The 16,890-nt window shown below is 33.5% G+C and overlaps 1 protein-coding gene and 1 pseudogene across 1 annotated transcript in view; one reads left to right on the top strand and one right to left on the bottom strand.

Moving 5' to 3' along the window:
* LOC125775367 (uncharacterized) overlaps positions 1-16,890 on the bottom strand; it is a 915,975-nt gene that overhangs the window by 663,239 nt on the left and 235,846 nt on the right. The window lies entirely within an intron of this gene.
* On the top strand, positions 3,767-7,969 carry LOC125777684 (uncharacterized; annotated as a pseudogene).

The following is a 16,890-nucleotide window of genomic DNA, read 5'->3' as shown; positions in this document are numbered from 1 at the left end:
TATGGACATCTGGCAGTCCACGTTTCTGCCATTCGACAGAGTACATAAAGCAGCGCGCTTCTCCGAACTCTCGGCCTTTATAAACTTTTAGTCTAAAAACTCTTGCGACTATATCATGTCTATCTATTGCGCTTTGCCCCGGCATCAACTCATTGACTATTTCGGGCCAGGCTGGGTTGCAAGTAAAGGTGACGAATAAGTCAGCGCGACCATGTGTACGCACATTAACAAACGCGTCCTGAGTATATTCGTGTAACTACCGCAGGCTATTTACAAATAAAGACGGTAAAATGACCATGCGACCTAAATTATTTGGATTTAAGTTAGCGTCATTTGCCACAGCGTCTTGAAGGTGGATGTAATTCTCTGCTCTTAGTTTAGTTTTATTTAATGATATGTACCGTAACCTCTCGCTTTCAACTTTAACGTACATGTCAACGTAAAACTGATTGGCCAGTTGCTTGCATCTTTGTAAAATGTTAAAGTTGTTTTCTCGTACCATGTAGGCGTAAAAATCCATGAATGAAACCTTTTTGTTATGCAAGGGAAGACCTGTTACAGGATTAATTTGAGGAACTTGAAAGTGGTACCCCTCTTGTCCCTTACTAAATATGATCGGATATTGCAACGCATCATAAAATTTGTGAGTATCAGGCACCCTGGTTAATGTGTCATCTCGGGCCTGTAAAACTATATCACGGGAAGCAAACTGTTCGCCTGTAACCATGGCTGCGTCTTCATTTATTAACGGTGCATTATACCGCCTTTCATGTTCCCCTACATACCTACATCTAACAGCTACCTTAACTACATAATAGTAAAAATGTAACTAAGTACTATCTATCTCCTAAATAAATTTCATCAAAATCCTTTCAGCTGTTTAGGCATGATAGAGAAAAACTCACAGCAAAAACCATAAAAAAATCACTAACTCAATTCAGTTTTCTGCCTACTTCCTACCCCCTTAGTACGATGACGTGATCATTTTGATCTTATATCCGTTTTTAGGTAACCATCTATTACCTTACTAAATTTCATCAAAACTCGTTCAGCCGTTTAGACGTGAAAGAGCAAAAGTCCCAACAAAAACGACTAAAAATCACTAACTAAATTTAGTTATCTGCCCCCTAAGAACGATGGCGTGATTATTTATAGCCTATGACCATTTCTAGGTTATCATCTATCACCGTACCAAACTTCATCAAAATCCGTTCAGCCGTTTAGGCGTGAAAGAGTAACAGACAGACAGAGTTACTTTCGCATTTATAATATTAATATGGATATGTAATTTTTGATTTGGTTTTCTTTTTTATTTATATACATATTTATATACATATATATATAATAATAGAAATTTATATACATATATATATATAATTTTTTTTGTTTTTGCCTTTACTTTAGCTTACTTATTTACGGCAATCCTGCTTATTGCTTGATCAAGCATAATACTTGAATTTTGTTTTTTTCTTTGGGGATATTTTGTGTTTTGATACACGAAGGTAAGCAGTAAATGGCAATTAAAATATTTATATATTTCGATATATGTATATATATATATATATATATATATATATATATAAATATACGGCATATAAATATATATATATATATATATATACAGATGCAACTAATTAACAACGACTTGTCCGAGCACTAGCAATTTCTGTAAAAATTTTTAAGGATAAAAATATATATATTTTTTTAATTCTCTTCAGTGAAAGTATGGTAAAATTTAGCTGTAAACAAATCTTGATAAAATCCTGTTATTCTGAAACAGTTGAAGTCTTTTATCCAGAAGTGAGTAAAACGGTTGTGCATGTACGCGTGTTAATTCTTAAGATTTCTTACAAATTAGTTGTGTTCAGGTAACTCAATATTTATATTTTTATTAAAAATAAGTTACTATTAAGGAAATAAATAATTTTAGTAAAAAAAAATGGGCAAGCGCAAGTCTTGCGATGAAGACACTAGAGCTGTGATCGTACAGATGCACAAGGATAGGAAATCTTACAGAGATAAAGACTCTAAATATTTCCAAAAGTATGGCTTTTAATGCAATTAGGTATTTCAACAAAAATAAAACAACAAAACAAGTGCTTAGAAGAAAAGAGGTCGGAAATCGACTTTCGGGAGGACGAATTAATTATCTGCGAGTCAAAAAAGGATCCCCACAAGACGGCAAATCAAATTCAAGTTGCGATTTTTGGAGAAAATCCAAACGCATCATCTGTAGATACCGTAAAAAGACGATTACGCAAGGCAGGACTCTTTGGAAGAGTTTCAAGGTAGAAGCCATTACTCTCTGAACGCAACCAAAGGAGCCGCTTAGAGTTGCAAAGAAATACTGTCATTGGACAGCAAAAGAGTAATTATATAATTTATCCTTAAAACATATAGTTAAAATATTTTTCTCGAAAATCAAAATATCAACCAATTTCGATTTTTCCTCCCACCGTTGTTAATTAGTTGCACGCATCTGTATATGTATATATTTATCTATACATATGTATTGGGGTGTTTTTTTTTATTGAATTATTAATTTTTTTCAGTCCCGTCACGAAATTTCCTTGGAAATACCCTAAAAAAATTCCCTGAAAATTTTAGCCCTTAATATTAACATTAAGAACTGGACCAAGGCCTGGAAAAATTTTCCATGGAAAATACACTACAATCGGGAGTTTTTATCTTTAAATTCCTACAGATCAGAGGTATTATATGGCATCGCTTTGACTTTAGGCGCATATTTCTCAGAATTGTTCACTCCACAAAAGTGCTCAGTGCAACAAAGTCGTAACTCACACCGGCGAGGTAGTAAGGGGCTCTAAACCCGACTTTTCCAAGAACTTCTCATTATTTTGTATATATCTCGTAAACGACAGAAGCAGGAGAAAAAATTTAAATGACAAATTTGTAGGAAATTGTATTTTATATAAAAAAGACAAACCCATTATAATTAATACTTCTCGAGATATTCGATTTTTAAGTAAGGCTTTATAGAATTTTTATAGATGGTATATAGTAATGTAAGAAACCATTTACATTACCATATTATAACTAATACAACCTTAGTTTTAAGAGAAATTAGAGTGAGAGAACAAGAAGATATTAGAAAAGTAATTAGGATTATGCTTAATTAATAAGATAGGATAAGTGTAAATGATACAAAAATAAAAAGGCAGATCTTTAACAGACGCTAACGAAAGCGTTTGTTTAATTCCGATAACGTGATTGGTGACGAGGAAAAAGTACCAGTGAAGAAAATACTGAAAAAGTACCACGTGGTCGATTTTTTTGTAAAAAAAAACGAAAAAAAACAACGCGAAACGCAACACTTTAAAATAATTAAAAACAAAAAATATATATGAGAAACATGTCTAATTAGCCGCTGAGCAAAACAATTAAAGCACTAAATAAGCAAAGGAGTAGTATATTATAAAATAATAGCAATTACAAAATAAAAAACGTAATAATAATAAAATAAATATAAAAAACCGAACTAAATAAAGAAAAGTATAAAACGCGCACATTCGAAAATAAGAGGATTAGAGGAACTCATCGAAAATCACAAACAACTAGCTGGCTGCAACGGTCATTGTGTCCTCTATGAAGGTGAGATAGTCGCAGTTAAAAGCGGATGACTATGAATTCGCGACCTCTGTGAAGGTGAAGTCAAAAACAAAAACAATAATTGTGTATTTATATTTGGCGAAACTAAAATAACAACAACTATTCTATATTCCCATACGCAATCAACTGGAGCTTAATGCACCAGCAACAAACGTCTAGCAAGGCAGCAAGAACACAGGATTTACAAACATATACGTAAGTATACATATATATGTATATATATGTAAATATATTTTATTTTATTTTATTTATTAGTACCTTCTCTCGTTTCTTCTTTTAATAATATATTATATTAGTTTCCCTGTTACACACACTTAAGTCGAATTAAACATTTAGCTATGGCAGCGTTACAAATAAGTACCTAGTTTTAACTTGAATAAAAAATATAGAAAGTTTTGACGGCAATGATACTAATCAGTTGCCAGATTATATAAATCAGGGCCCGAATCGCTGCAGTCGTGAGCGAGCAAGCAATCGTATCGATTGAAATTTCGTAACGTGTCGAGTGTGCGGATCGTCGCACTCGATGTTGTAGCTCTAAATGACATTTTTGAATAACGAAACAAAATAAAAGAAAGAAGTATTTGAATTGGAACTGAACGTAAATATTCAAATTTATTATACGTTTATATATAAATTTACTAACTTTAGTTTTTGCAGGCAAAAAAAAATTAACCCTAACGTGTGTTTTTATTCAAGTTCATCTGATTCAGATGAAGAACATCACCAAATGGCCATAAGGTCCAGGATTCGTGACACAAGTAATCCCATGGCTTTACCTGAAACAGCGTAAAAACATTTTTAATTACATCATTTAGATAGATCTTATTATTTTAAATCATTTACAGATTCAGGAAGCGGTTTAGACTGACCAAAGACGCATTTATATTCATCCTATAGGAAATAGAGTTTAACGGGCATTTGTTAACCGCAGTACCTCCAATTCTTCAATTAGCAGCGACTTTGTTTCTTTTGGCGAGTGCAGACTATCAACACTCAGTTGGAAACGACTTTTTAATTGGAATGTGTCAAAGCACAGTATGTAAAATTGTAGGGGACGTAGTTAATGAAATGGAAACAAAACTTTGTCCACATTTCATTAAGTTTTCGCCAAACCGTTTATCTAAGTGCACAGAATACTTTGTTGAGAAATATAAAGTTCCAGGAGGTATGTTTGTCGACTAAATAAATATGCTAAAAATAAATATACAAATGCTTTGTTATCGGATGTATTGATGGTACACATTTTGGCCTTCAAAAACCAACTGTGAATGAACATATGTTTTTCAAAAGAAAAGGATACCACAGTCTTAATTCAATGATAGCACCGGTCAACAAAAACAAAATTTTTTTATGGGTTTCTGTTCTCATGCTTGGATTCTGATTCTAGACATTGAAAAACACTTAAATATTAATTTTTAGCTCTTAAAGTTTGCTTTGGGCTGATCTACATCGATAAGTATATTAAGTATATACTCATATGAGCATAAAAGAAATACAAAAAATATTCACTTTTAGACAATAATTTCTTGTTATTTTACATATATATTATTGTTTATCACACATCTTGAATAAAAACGACTCTTGTATCTAAAAAAAAGTTTTCTAATTATAATCTATAGTGAAATTGTAGAAAAAATATTATATAAAAATCAGTCATTTCATGCTTAAAAATCGAAAAATTGCTCTAATTTCTACGAAAGCAAACTTTAACCGGAAAAAAAATTTTCCCCTTATTTTTGTCATAGGAGAAACTCAAATTTAACATGTAGATGTCAGACCCAAAAATCGTGTTGACCGGTGTAGTAAGTCGCATATACACATGGATGTACTCATAAATACATAACATATGCATTTATGTATATATTTGGATTTGTAGACCACATACATATGTACATACGAATATGTATGTATGTAGATACATATATTTGCAGATTTGTGATTACGAACATCGAATTTTAGCTATTGATTCTAAATATGGTGGAGCCGCTCACGATTTCTTTGTATGGAAGCATTCTGCGCAGAGGAGATTTTTGGAGGAAGCATATAATCAAAACAATATAAGAAATGTCTGGCTCTTGGGTAATATATGCACTTATACAGCTGCAAAATATATTTACAAACATATCTACGTATTTTCTCAATTAACAGGAGATTCTGGATATCCTTTGGAACCATGGTGTTTGACACCATTTAGAAACCCCGAAGTTGGCTCGTGCCAAGCACGGTTTAATGAAATCCATGCAAAAGCACGCTGTATTGTTGAACGAACCATTGGTATACTGAAAGGTGGAAAATTCTTAGTAATGATAAAAGAAGTCGGTATAGTCCTGAAAAGATGGCAAAGTTCGGCAATGTATGTGCAGCGTTGCATAACATCTGCATACAATTTAAGAATTCAACATATTGCAGATATTTTGTAAATGAAAATAATGATACAGAAAGAGATACCGGAAATGAGACACAATTAACTAAAATTGATCATAAAATTACAGATCATATTATGTTGTCTTTAGATAATAATTGAATTAAACGTTCCAACAACATTTGAATTCATATTTTATTTTAACAAATATCTTTTTAATAAAGAACTTGGAATTAACACATCTTATATATTGGTATTTATTTATGAATTTTTTTCTTTAAACTATCAAACTCATGAGTTTTAATCTGCAACTCATATCTGCAGTATGAACCTCTTGTTTTATTTGGAGAGATCTCTCCTTTAGAGCAAGTAGCTTCTCAAGATTTTTATTTATTTGCGCTTACATTACTTCATATGCGCGTAAATTGCATTTTAATAGAGAAAGCTTTTCACTTTCGACAGTGGGCTTCGCTTTACATAATTTTGTCGCACTGCGACTGGTGGATGGAGTCGGATCTTCTTCTTTCTCGCTATCTATAATCATTTCTACCAACTCATTTAATCCTTCTTCGGGCTCTACAATTCCAAAAGATTTTACTACGGTCAACCCTTCTACAGCAACATCTATCCCCGTAGCTTGGAGGAGTTGTTCTGCTGCAGTTAATAGCTTTTCCTCGTACGGACCACCACCAGTCCTTTGTTTCGAGGCTTTGTTGAAAGAAATTTTTTTTTTTATGTTGTGCTTCTGATCAGCAAATACCTATTTTTGTATTTTATTATTGTTTTAATCATCTATTATTTTATTTATTTTACTTTTCGCCAAGATTTCGCATCTTTCATCGGTGGCGCGGCAGCGTTCAGTTTTAAAGTCAATGCCTCCCATAGCTTATTTGCTGCAACTTTGCCTTGCCCACAATTACGCAAAATAATTTTTGCCAAGTCCTGATGCTGTAGCATAAAGTCACTCATCAAATTTTTTTGACGCATATTTATTTTGTTTACATTGGTCCTTAAATTAGTAGTTATAATTATATTACATGTTAAATAAACTAAATAAATGAAAAATAACTTACATTTTGCCCCTCGGATTATTTTTAGCTGATATATTCAAATTTTTTTATTTAATTTGTGCTATAACGTTTCTCAAATAGCTAACGAATGAAATTTCGATTCTTTCGTACAAACGAGAACTCGTTATCGAATGAGAAAATTTCAAATTTCGAAAGAGCGTATTCGAAAGCGACTACAACGAACCGAAAAAATAAAAATAATAAATTTCGCTCGTTAACGTGTGCCGCGATTCGGGCCCAGGATGAAAATATTCTTTCATCTATTCTAGAATTTAATAAAACTAATCAAAATATACTTTTTGGGTATATTAAAAATAAATGTGTTGGCAAAACTAGGAAAGCCATTCAGAGGCACTCTAACGTAATTTTAACAAAAAATTTTGGCGAAAAATACAGTAGTAATGACTTAATGGAGGAATTAAAAACTTGCAGATTACATGGAACAATTAAAAATTATTATTTTAAAATAAATAATTTGGCAAACAGAATACATAATAGAAATTTAATTCATGGGGACACTACTTATACGACTGAAGAAGCAAACAGAATTTCACTTAAAACTTTTAGGGACCATCTTCCTGAACCAACACGTACTATGATATTCGCCAGAGATCCTGATACATTAGAAGACGCATTTAAAATTATATTATATGCAAAGCATCAAAATTATACACAGTTTGGACCTGCAAAAAGAGACCATTTGAATACAAATATAAAAACTAGCTTTAGCAATAATTCTTATAACCAAAACAATTCCTTTCAGAGGAAATCGTTTAATTTTACAAATATGAGTAATAAACGTAATCAGCATTTTGAGACCCAACAAAATTTGCCATATCAAAATCCACATTATTCTAATACAAATTATAATCCATGGTATGATAACCTAGGAAATTCAAATTAATTAGGTAGAGAGATAATAATTACAAAACTTTGCAAATTTCCCATATTTCGTGAATTTAATATAAAAGATTATAATTGCGAATTTTTGGAATACACGTTCAATGAAAACTTTGATGGACTTATAGGTAATAATATCTAACAAAATTTAAACTGCATAATAAATATACCTTGTAGACAATTAATTACAAGTGATGCTGTAATAACAAAGTGTTTATCTAAAGAGGAAGAAGATTGTAATGAATTAGCTTATAAAGATAGCTGCTTTTATAATTGCGAAATTGAAAAACCTGATATATTATCTCAAATCCAAACAGATCATCTCGAAAAATATGAAAAGGAAAAATTAACTAATATTGTTTTACTCACTGCCCGCTGGACTTACCACTTGTGCCAAATTGCGTGTTTTAAAATAAAACCTCCGATTTCACTTTCACAACTCGGATAAACGCTTTTATTTTACAATAGAAATTCGCCTTCTAACGGCCGTATAGAGGGGGTTCCGGACACGTTAGTTTCACAACTGTGTTAATCAAAAATTATTAAAATTATTGTATTCACAAAATTATATATGTAAATTATGGAGATCGGTGTGAACTAGTGGCGTGTGGCGAAAAGGCGACGTGCATTCAGCAATGGACGAATCAATACTGACTTGTGTACAAGATGACCCTTTTTCAGTGGAGTGGTGTGGTGTGTGTTTGAGCGGGTGGATCCTGCGCTCGCGCGTGTGGGTGGTGTTGATGTGGAGTGTGGTGATGTCGAAGTGAGTGTGGTGAGTGTGCGTGTTAGTGATGGGTGTAGGTGTGGTGTGGGGCAGGCGACTAAGGCTCATTTAGCCAAATATAATTAAAAAGTATAAACATGTATTTTACAACAAGAACGACAATTTAACTTTTACCAATGAAATAAAGCATAGAATTGCAACGAAGCATGATATGCCAGTGGATTCCAAATTATATAGGTACCCTGAGGTACATAAAGCAGAAGGTAAAGACCAGATTGAAAATATGTTAAAACAAAATATAATTAGGCATTCAAATAGTCCATATAATAGCCCAATATGGATCGTTCCAAAAAAATTAGATTCTTCCAATGAACAAAAATGGCGTATAATAATTGACTATCGAAAGCGAAACGATATTACTGTTGAGGACAGATTTATATTTCTCTTCTCTTGATTTAGCCAAGGGATTTCACCAGATAGAAGTACATCCCGATGACATTTCAAAAACAGCTTTCAGCTACTTTCCAACGTCTGATTAACCATGTATTGAAAGAATACATTGGTTCAATCTGCTTAGTTTATTTAGATGACGTTCTGATTTTTTCAACTAGTATAGAAGAACATTTAGAAGCAATAGACAAAATTTTGAAACGTTTGGGTCAAGCCAATTTGAAATGACAAGTTGACAAGTTCAAATTCCTCTTAAAAGAAACTGAGTTTTTGGGTCATTTAGTAACTGCTGAAGGCATTAAACCAAACCCTAAGAGACTTGAAACCATAGGAAAAATACTATTATCTAAAACACAAAAAGATATAAAATCATTTTTTCTTATTCATCCTGATTTTAATAAAACTTTTACGCTTATTACTTATGCGAGTAATTTTGCATTAGGAGCCGCACTTCTGCAAGGAAATAAAGCTGTTTCTTTTGCCAGCCGTACTTTAAACGGTCACGAAAAAAATTACAGCACAATTGAAACGGAGTTATAAGCCATAGTGTGGGCAACCAAATATTTTCGCCCATATCTTTTCGGTCGTAGGTTTGTAATCAAAACAGACCACCGTCCATTAGTTTGGCTTCACAATATAAAATAACCAAATGCTAAAATCCAAAGATGAAAAATGAAGCTAAATGAGTTCGATTTTGATGTTAGTTATTTAGGATGGCACGTCTTTTCGCTTTTATTTCTCAAACTGTACTGTCCTTCGCTTTGTCACCGAAGAACGGTTACACATACTTATTCTAACATACATACATTTTTCTCTGCTTACACGCTATGTATTTACTTATATGTATATCTTTTAAAATGGACACATGAACTTGTGCAACATGAATATATGTATGTCAACACAATGACAACCAAGCATGTGTTTACATCAGCGCTGTCCACGGCCTATGCGCACAATACCGCACGGACAGTGCCAGACACCTCGCACCAACATGTCGCGACAAGTGTCTGTGAAAACACTATCGCGCAACTGTATTCAACTTCGTAGGCAAGCAAAGCAGAATTTAGCGCTCAGTTGACGCTAGAATAACCAACACAAGCATAATGTGCACACAGTCACGTTGGACAACACTGATTTACATGAATACAAATGAACTTCTTAAGAGAATCAACAATAACTGAAAACGAATCTTAAGTTAACGGGATATATCTACATTAACCCTTCAACGGTTTACTCTTTTATGTATATTTAAATTAACCCTCAATGGTTTACTTCTTTATATATAACATAAGTATAATTAGAATAACTTAAAGTTAGGATGTATTATCATACACATAGTACTTATTACTACAATTCGGCCGTCCTGACCATGAGATCTCCTGATCTCAAGCGCATTTATGTCTTAGTGTATAAGCCAAAGCCAAACTCCCTTATAAGGAATTCTAGACTGCTGAAAACCTTCAACATCCTCCAATACATATCTGTCGTTACATAAAATTTTTGAAAATTTTTTATACGGCCCCTAAAATTTTGGCAATAACTTTCTAGACACTCCCGCCGTTGAGTCAAAATTTTTTATCATAACGTAATCACCTGGATTGTACTTGTGCGCTGTCCGTCGTTTTTTATTTACATAATCCTCGTTATAGGACTGTAATCGCTTTTCGTTTTCTTTGGCTTGTGACCGTATTTCGTTGTGACTTTGTTGTATTTGATTTTCTTTATCTTTTATTAAATTTTCTCCTAACAGATCTACACCCTTTCCTCGTTGCTTACTACCAAACAGCATTACACTAGGGTATTCTTTAATTGTTCTATGAATGCTATTATTTAGCACATATTCAACAGTTTCAATCACATTATCCCAATAAATTCCTTTTTTTGTGTCACATAGCTTGGCTATCATCGGACCTAGGCTCCGGTTCACTCTTTCTACCTGTCCATTAGCCTGTGGAGAACCAGTAGCTATCTTTATATGTTGAACGTTTTCCTCTTCTAAAAAGTTTGTAAATTCGTTTGACGTGAAACAACTACCCCTGTCAGAAATTACTACTTTTGGTCTACTATACGCTCGAAAGTAATCTTTGAGTGACGTAATCACTTCCTTTGCATTAGTTGTTTTTGTAGTATATAAGCGAGTAAATTTTGTACAGGCGTCTATTACTACAAGAATGTGCTTCTTTAGTCTCGAATTATCTACAGGACCGTAATGATCTACATGTATAATTTCAAACGGATTCTCGCTTTTGGGAATATTATGCAAGAAACCCTCTTCTTTCCCATGTTTCGACGAAAAAACTATACATTTTAAGCAATTTTGTATGTGGCTAGCTGCTTTTTCTCTCATCTTAGCAAACCAATAATGTTTTGAAATAAGATCCACTGTTTTATGAACACCTATGTGACCCATTTCATCGTGATACTTAAATAATACATGCCTTTCCATTGCTTCAGGAACACAAAAAAGGATCCTTCCGCCATTTACTTTTCGATATATAACCCCATTCCTCATCTCGTATAAATTATGTTCAGATTTTTGCAAAATGCCTCGCAGTTCCTTTAATTTCTCATCTCTTGCTTGACATATGATTAAATTTTCTTCAAAAGTGTTGGACTCCACCAGTAAAATATCATTACTGCGACTTAAAACGTCAACATGTTGCATGCGTGTACCTGATCTGTGCTCTAAACTGTAATCATAATTTTGAAGCTCTAGTGCCCACCTCGCTATTCTAGGATTCAATTCTTTTTTATTTAGTGTCATAGTTAATGAATTACAATCAGTAATTATTTTAAATTTTAACCCTTGAAGGTAAACCCTAAATCGTTTGAGTGCATAGATTATGGATAACGTTTCTAGTTCAAAGCTTTGGTATTTCGCTTCCGTGTCACTTGTTCTTTTAGAAAAATAAAATATGGGATGCATTTTCCCGTCTTCTTTCTTTTGCATCAGAATTGAACCAAACCCTACTGCACTTGCATCACAATGTAGTTCTGTTTCATCCAAGGGATCATAAATCGCTAATATCGGTGCTTCCAATAGCTTTTGTTTGAGTTCTTCAAAACTTTGTAGCTCTTTAGCCCCAAACTGAAATTTGTTGTCCTTACGAGTTAAATCATACAACGGTTTAGCAATAATCGAAAAATTCTTTACAAATCGTCTGAAATAGGAACACAAACCCAAAAAACTTTGTACAGAATGAACTTTAGTTGGAATTGTAAGATTTTTAATCGCCTCTAAACCCTTTTCATCCGCTTTAACCCCTAGATGTGAAATGGTGTGCCCTAAATATTTTACTTCTTGTAGCAAAAATTCACACTTATCAATTCGTAACTCCAACTTGTTCTCGACCAACCTTTTGAAAACTTCTACTAATATTTCTAAATGTTCCTCCGCAGTTTCTGTAGCTATCATTATGTCATCTAAATATATTATCACTTTATTTTCTTTCACCATATCTAGAAAAATCTTATTTACAAAACGTTGAAATGCAGACGGTGCATTTTTTAACCCAAATGGCATTCGCAAAAATTCGAATTGCCCTAAAGGTGTTATGAACGAAGTATATTTAATTGAATTCTCTTCCATAAATACATGGAAAAATCCGTTCTTTAGATCGAGTTTTGTGAACAACTTTTTATTTGCTACTCTATCTAACAGGTCATCTATCAAGGGAATAGGGTAATTGTCCTTTGCTGTGACCTTATTAAGTGACCGATAGTCAACACACATTCTAATGTCGCCTGTCTTTTTACGCACTAGTACAATTGGTGACACATATTCTGACTCACTTGGCCTAATTATTTTCTTTTCCAAAAACTCATCCAACAATTTTTGTAATTCATTTTTTTCCGAATAGGACAAACGTCTTGGAGGACAGTTGAAAGGCTTTACATTGTCAACGACCAACTTCATCTCGCTTTTAATTTTAGGTTCAGCCGCGCGCTTTGGTTTTATATAATATTTGCTTAAAATTTCATTAAATTTTTCGATATCGTTATAAAATCAAAAATCTCAAAATTTTCTTCTTTGCAATTTTTAGTCACTTGACTTAAATCTTTAATTATCATTTTACAGTTTTCTTTCACATTGTCTTTGTCGTTTACATATATATTCTTTAAATATATGTCTTCGTTACCGTGACTATCTTTTTTACATTTATACTTTAGTTCGGTTTTAACGTCGTGCCGACTTTTTGTCATATCTACATCACAACAATTTTTCTTTTCAGCTCTGAATAACTTAAAATTACAAATTCTCAAAAAATCTCTTCCCAACACAGCCTCATAATACATAGTGCAATCATCAACTACTACAAAATTTAATTCAAACAATTCGTTATTTATTGTAATACAACACAAAAACTTTCCATAAGTTACAATTCTCGTATTATTTAAACCAAAATAAAAATTATTCTCATTTGATAAAAACTCCAATTTCAAATTTTCTGGGACGCAAGATTTTTTTATGAAGCTGATTGGGCTACCTGAGTCGATCAGACATTCTAGAGAAAATAAAATATTTGTATAATCTTTTATAACAAAATGAAATAATCTTACATATTCATTAACTGCGTGGACAGTTTTCTTCTCTGGACATGTTGCTATTTGATGATTTTGACTGCCACACCCATAACACGTACCCATCTCTCGTTTTGGTTTACGGCATTCTGCTGCTAGGTGTCCGCGACTGCTGCAGTTGTAACATCTTCTTTCTTGAATCTGCGACTGAGCCGGCGCAATCGGTTTTGGCCCAGTTTCAATTTTGGAAAACGCTTGGAGTAATTGTGCCTTTGTTGTGTAGCACTGCATATACGCTTGGTTGCGTAGCCGATAATCAGGTATGCCGTCGATTATGTATTCGACCAACTCCTCTTCTCCCAGCTGTAGTTGGTTTGCCAATACCACCTTATCGTTGAAATATTCAATAAACCGCTCCCCCGACTTCCACTTCCTGGTCTCAAATTTTCGCCGCAGCACCACTTTGTTTTCACCTGAACCAAACACTTGATTCATTTGACTGATGAGCTCATCTACTTGTTGAGTTGCGAAATCGGGGTTGCCATATAACCATTGTTGTGCTTTGCCTTTCAGCTTGTTAAGAAATATAATGCGCGACTCGCCTTCATTTATAGTGTAGGCACTGGTGACGCTTTTGAACTGTGCCGCCCACAAATTGAAATTAACGCCACCTTCGTACTCGGGTATCAGATTTTTTATCAAGTCGAGTGAAATTGTTGCTTGATTCGATTGCGGGTGGCTCAATGTTTCACCACCAAGCATCATTCGCTGTAGCATTGCATTCTCCCGCTCCAGCAAATCTTTTTCACGTCTCAATAAATTTGTCTCTCGCTTCAGCAATTCAACCTCTGTCGGACCTGCGTCTGCTACGATTTTCACTGGCTGCTCTTCGACTTATTGTATGGTGCTACCATCTTCCATTTGTGCAGCAGCAACGTCGTCCGTACCTGGTACAGTCTGTTGATCTTCAAATATTGGGAGCAAAATTTCGTCAACTTCTGCACCACTTGGACACTCGCCACGTTCACTTGCAGGAACCTCTGTCAACCGCAACACTAAAGAACTTTTATTACCACTCGATGATAATTCAAGACGTCGGAGCCAAGCAAGCAATTGTGCAACTGTATGGTCTGCCACATTATCCATCTTAAAACTTTAACTTTTTTGTTTAAATCTTTAAATTGTACACACAGTTTACATAAATTGTCTCATAAAATTGTTCGCTTCTTTTTGTTTTTTCACAATTTTTTGTTTAAATCTTTAAATTGTACACGCACTTTACATAAATTGTCTCATAAAATTGTTCGCTCCTTTTTGTTTTTTCACACTAGTACATAAATTGTTTAAAAAAAATTTTAGTTGGGCAAATCCCACTTCTGAGATTTTAGGATGGCACGTCTTTTCGCTTTTATTTCTCAAACTGTACTGTCCTTCGCTTTGTCACCGAAGAACGGTTACACATACTTTTTCTAACATACATACATTTTTCTCTGCTTACACGCTATGTATTTACTTATATGTATATCTTTTAAAATGGACACATGAACTTGTGCAACATGAATATATGTATGTCAACACAATGACAACCAAGCATGTGTTTACATCAGCGCTGTCCACGGCCTATGCGCACAATACCGCACGGACAGTGCCAGACACCTCGCACCAACATGTCGCGACAAGTGTCTGTGAAAACACTATCGCGCAACTGTATTCAACTTCGTAGGCAAGCAAAGCAGAATTTAGCGCTCAGTTGACGCTAGAATAACCAACACAAGCATAATGTGCACACAGTCACGTTGGACAACACTGATTTACAGAATACAAATGAACTTCTTAAGAGAATCAACAATAACTGAAAACGAATCTTAAGTTAACGGGATATATCTACATTAACCCTTCAACGGTTTACTCTTTTATGTATATTTAAATTAACCCGTCAATGGTTTACTTCTTTATATATAACATAAGTATAATTAGAATAACTTAAAGTTAGGATGTATTATCATACACATAGTACTTATTACTACAGTTATATAAAAGAAAAAGAAAACATAACCGCAGACGGCCTAAGTAGGTTAAATTATGAATCATTAAATAGTGAAATAGTAACACTGATCAACAAAAAAAAAATTTCTGTGTAACAAGAAAAATTTTGGCTGATTCTGTTAGGAATAAGGTCAAGTAGAGTAGAATTAGTAGTCTAAAATTTTAGATACGAATAGTTTTATTGTAATATGATTTTTTTTTACTTTTATTAAATTACAAATTATTTTAACAAAAATTAAATTATTTTCAATGTTATAATACTTAAATAAATACTTTATTACGATTTTCTCCTGTATTTCGCGTCAGGAACGTCCCTATGTAATCCCCAGCAATAATCAGCCAGCATAGTTGGACTCCATTTTCCCTGGTACCATTTTTTTATGGTAGAAATGTCTTAGTGGAATCGTTCCCCGTGTTCATCACTAACGTCACCAAAGTTTGGAGGAAAAAAGTCTAAATGTGAATGTAAAAAAATGTATTTTAAGGACATATTGCAGCCTAATGCTTTATAATTCACTAGAAGTTCCTCAACAATAGTTTTATAGTCATTTAATCGGTAATTTCCAAGAAAATTTTGAGTGTTTTTTATAAGTAATTCCCAAGCTGGTTTTCCCAAATCATTGAGCTGGTTTTTAAATATATCATCTTTTATCACTTGCCTGACTTGAGGACCTACAAACACGCCATCTTTAATCTTGGCGTCACTGATTTTAGGGAATTTTTCTTTTAGATATTGAAATCCAGTGCCATTTTTATCCATTGCTTTAACAAAGTTTTTCATCAGACCAAGTTTTATATGGAGAGGTGGTAAAAATATATCTTCAGGTTGTACTAATGGAGAATGTTTCAAATTTTTTAGTAAGAGATCGTCTTTTGCACCAATTTTTCTTCACGTAATGGTTCTTCCAGTCCCTACTGTCCCATTCACAAAAAAAAAAACAACAAAATTTTGTGTACCCAAGTTGCAACAACTTTTAAATCTCCGCAAATTTTCCATTTATGTTCGTCATACTGAATCTTTTCTAAGAGAAATTTCATTGTTTCATAGGATTCTTTCATGTTAGTACCATAACCTACCGGTACGGAGAGAAGATTATTGCCATTATATAACAAAACTGCCTTTAAGCTTGTTTTTGAAAAATCAATAAATAAACGCCACTCTTCAACTTTGTGTTGTGTTC

This window comes from Bactrocera dorsalis, chromosome 1 (assembly GCF_023373825.1).
Source record: "Bactrocera dorsalis isolate Fly_Bdor chromosome 1, ASM2337382v1, whole genome shotgun sequence".
Taxonomy (NCBI): Eukaryota; Metazoa; Arthropoda; class Insecta; order Diptera; family Tephritidae; genus Bactrocera; species Bactrocera dorsalis.
Note: the sequence above shows the minus strand (reverse complement) of the source record. Positions and strands in the feature narration are given on the sequence as shown.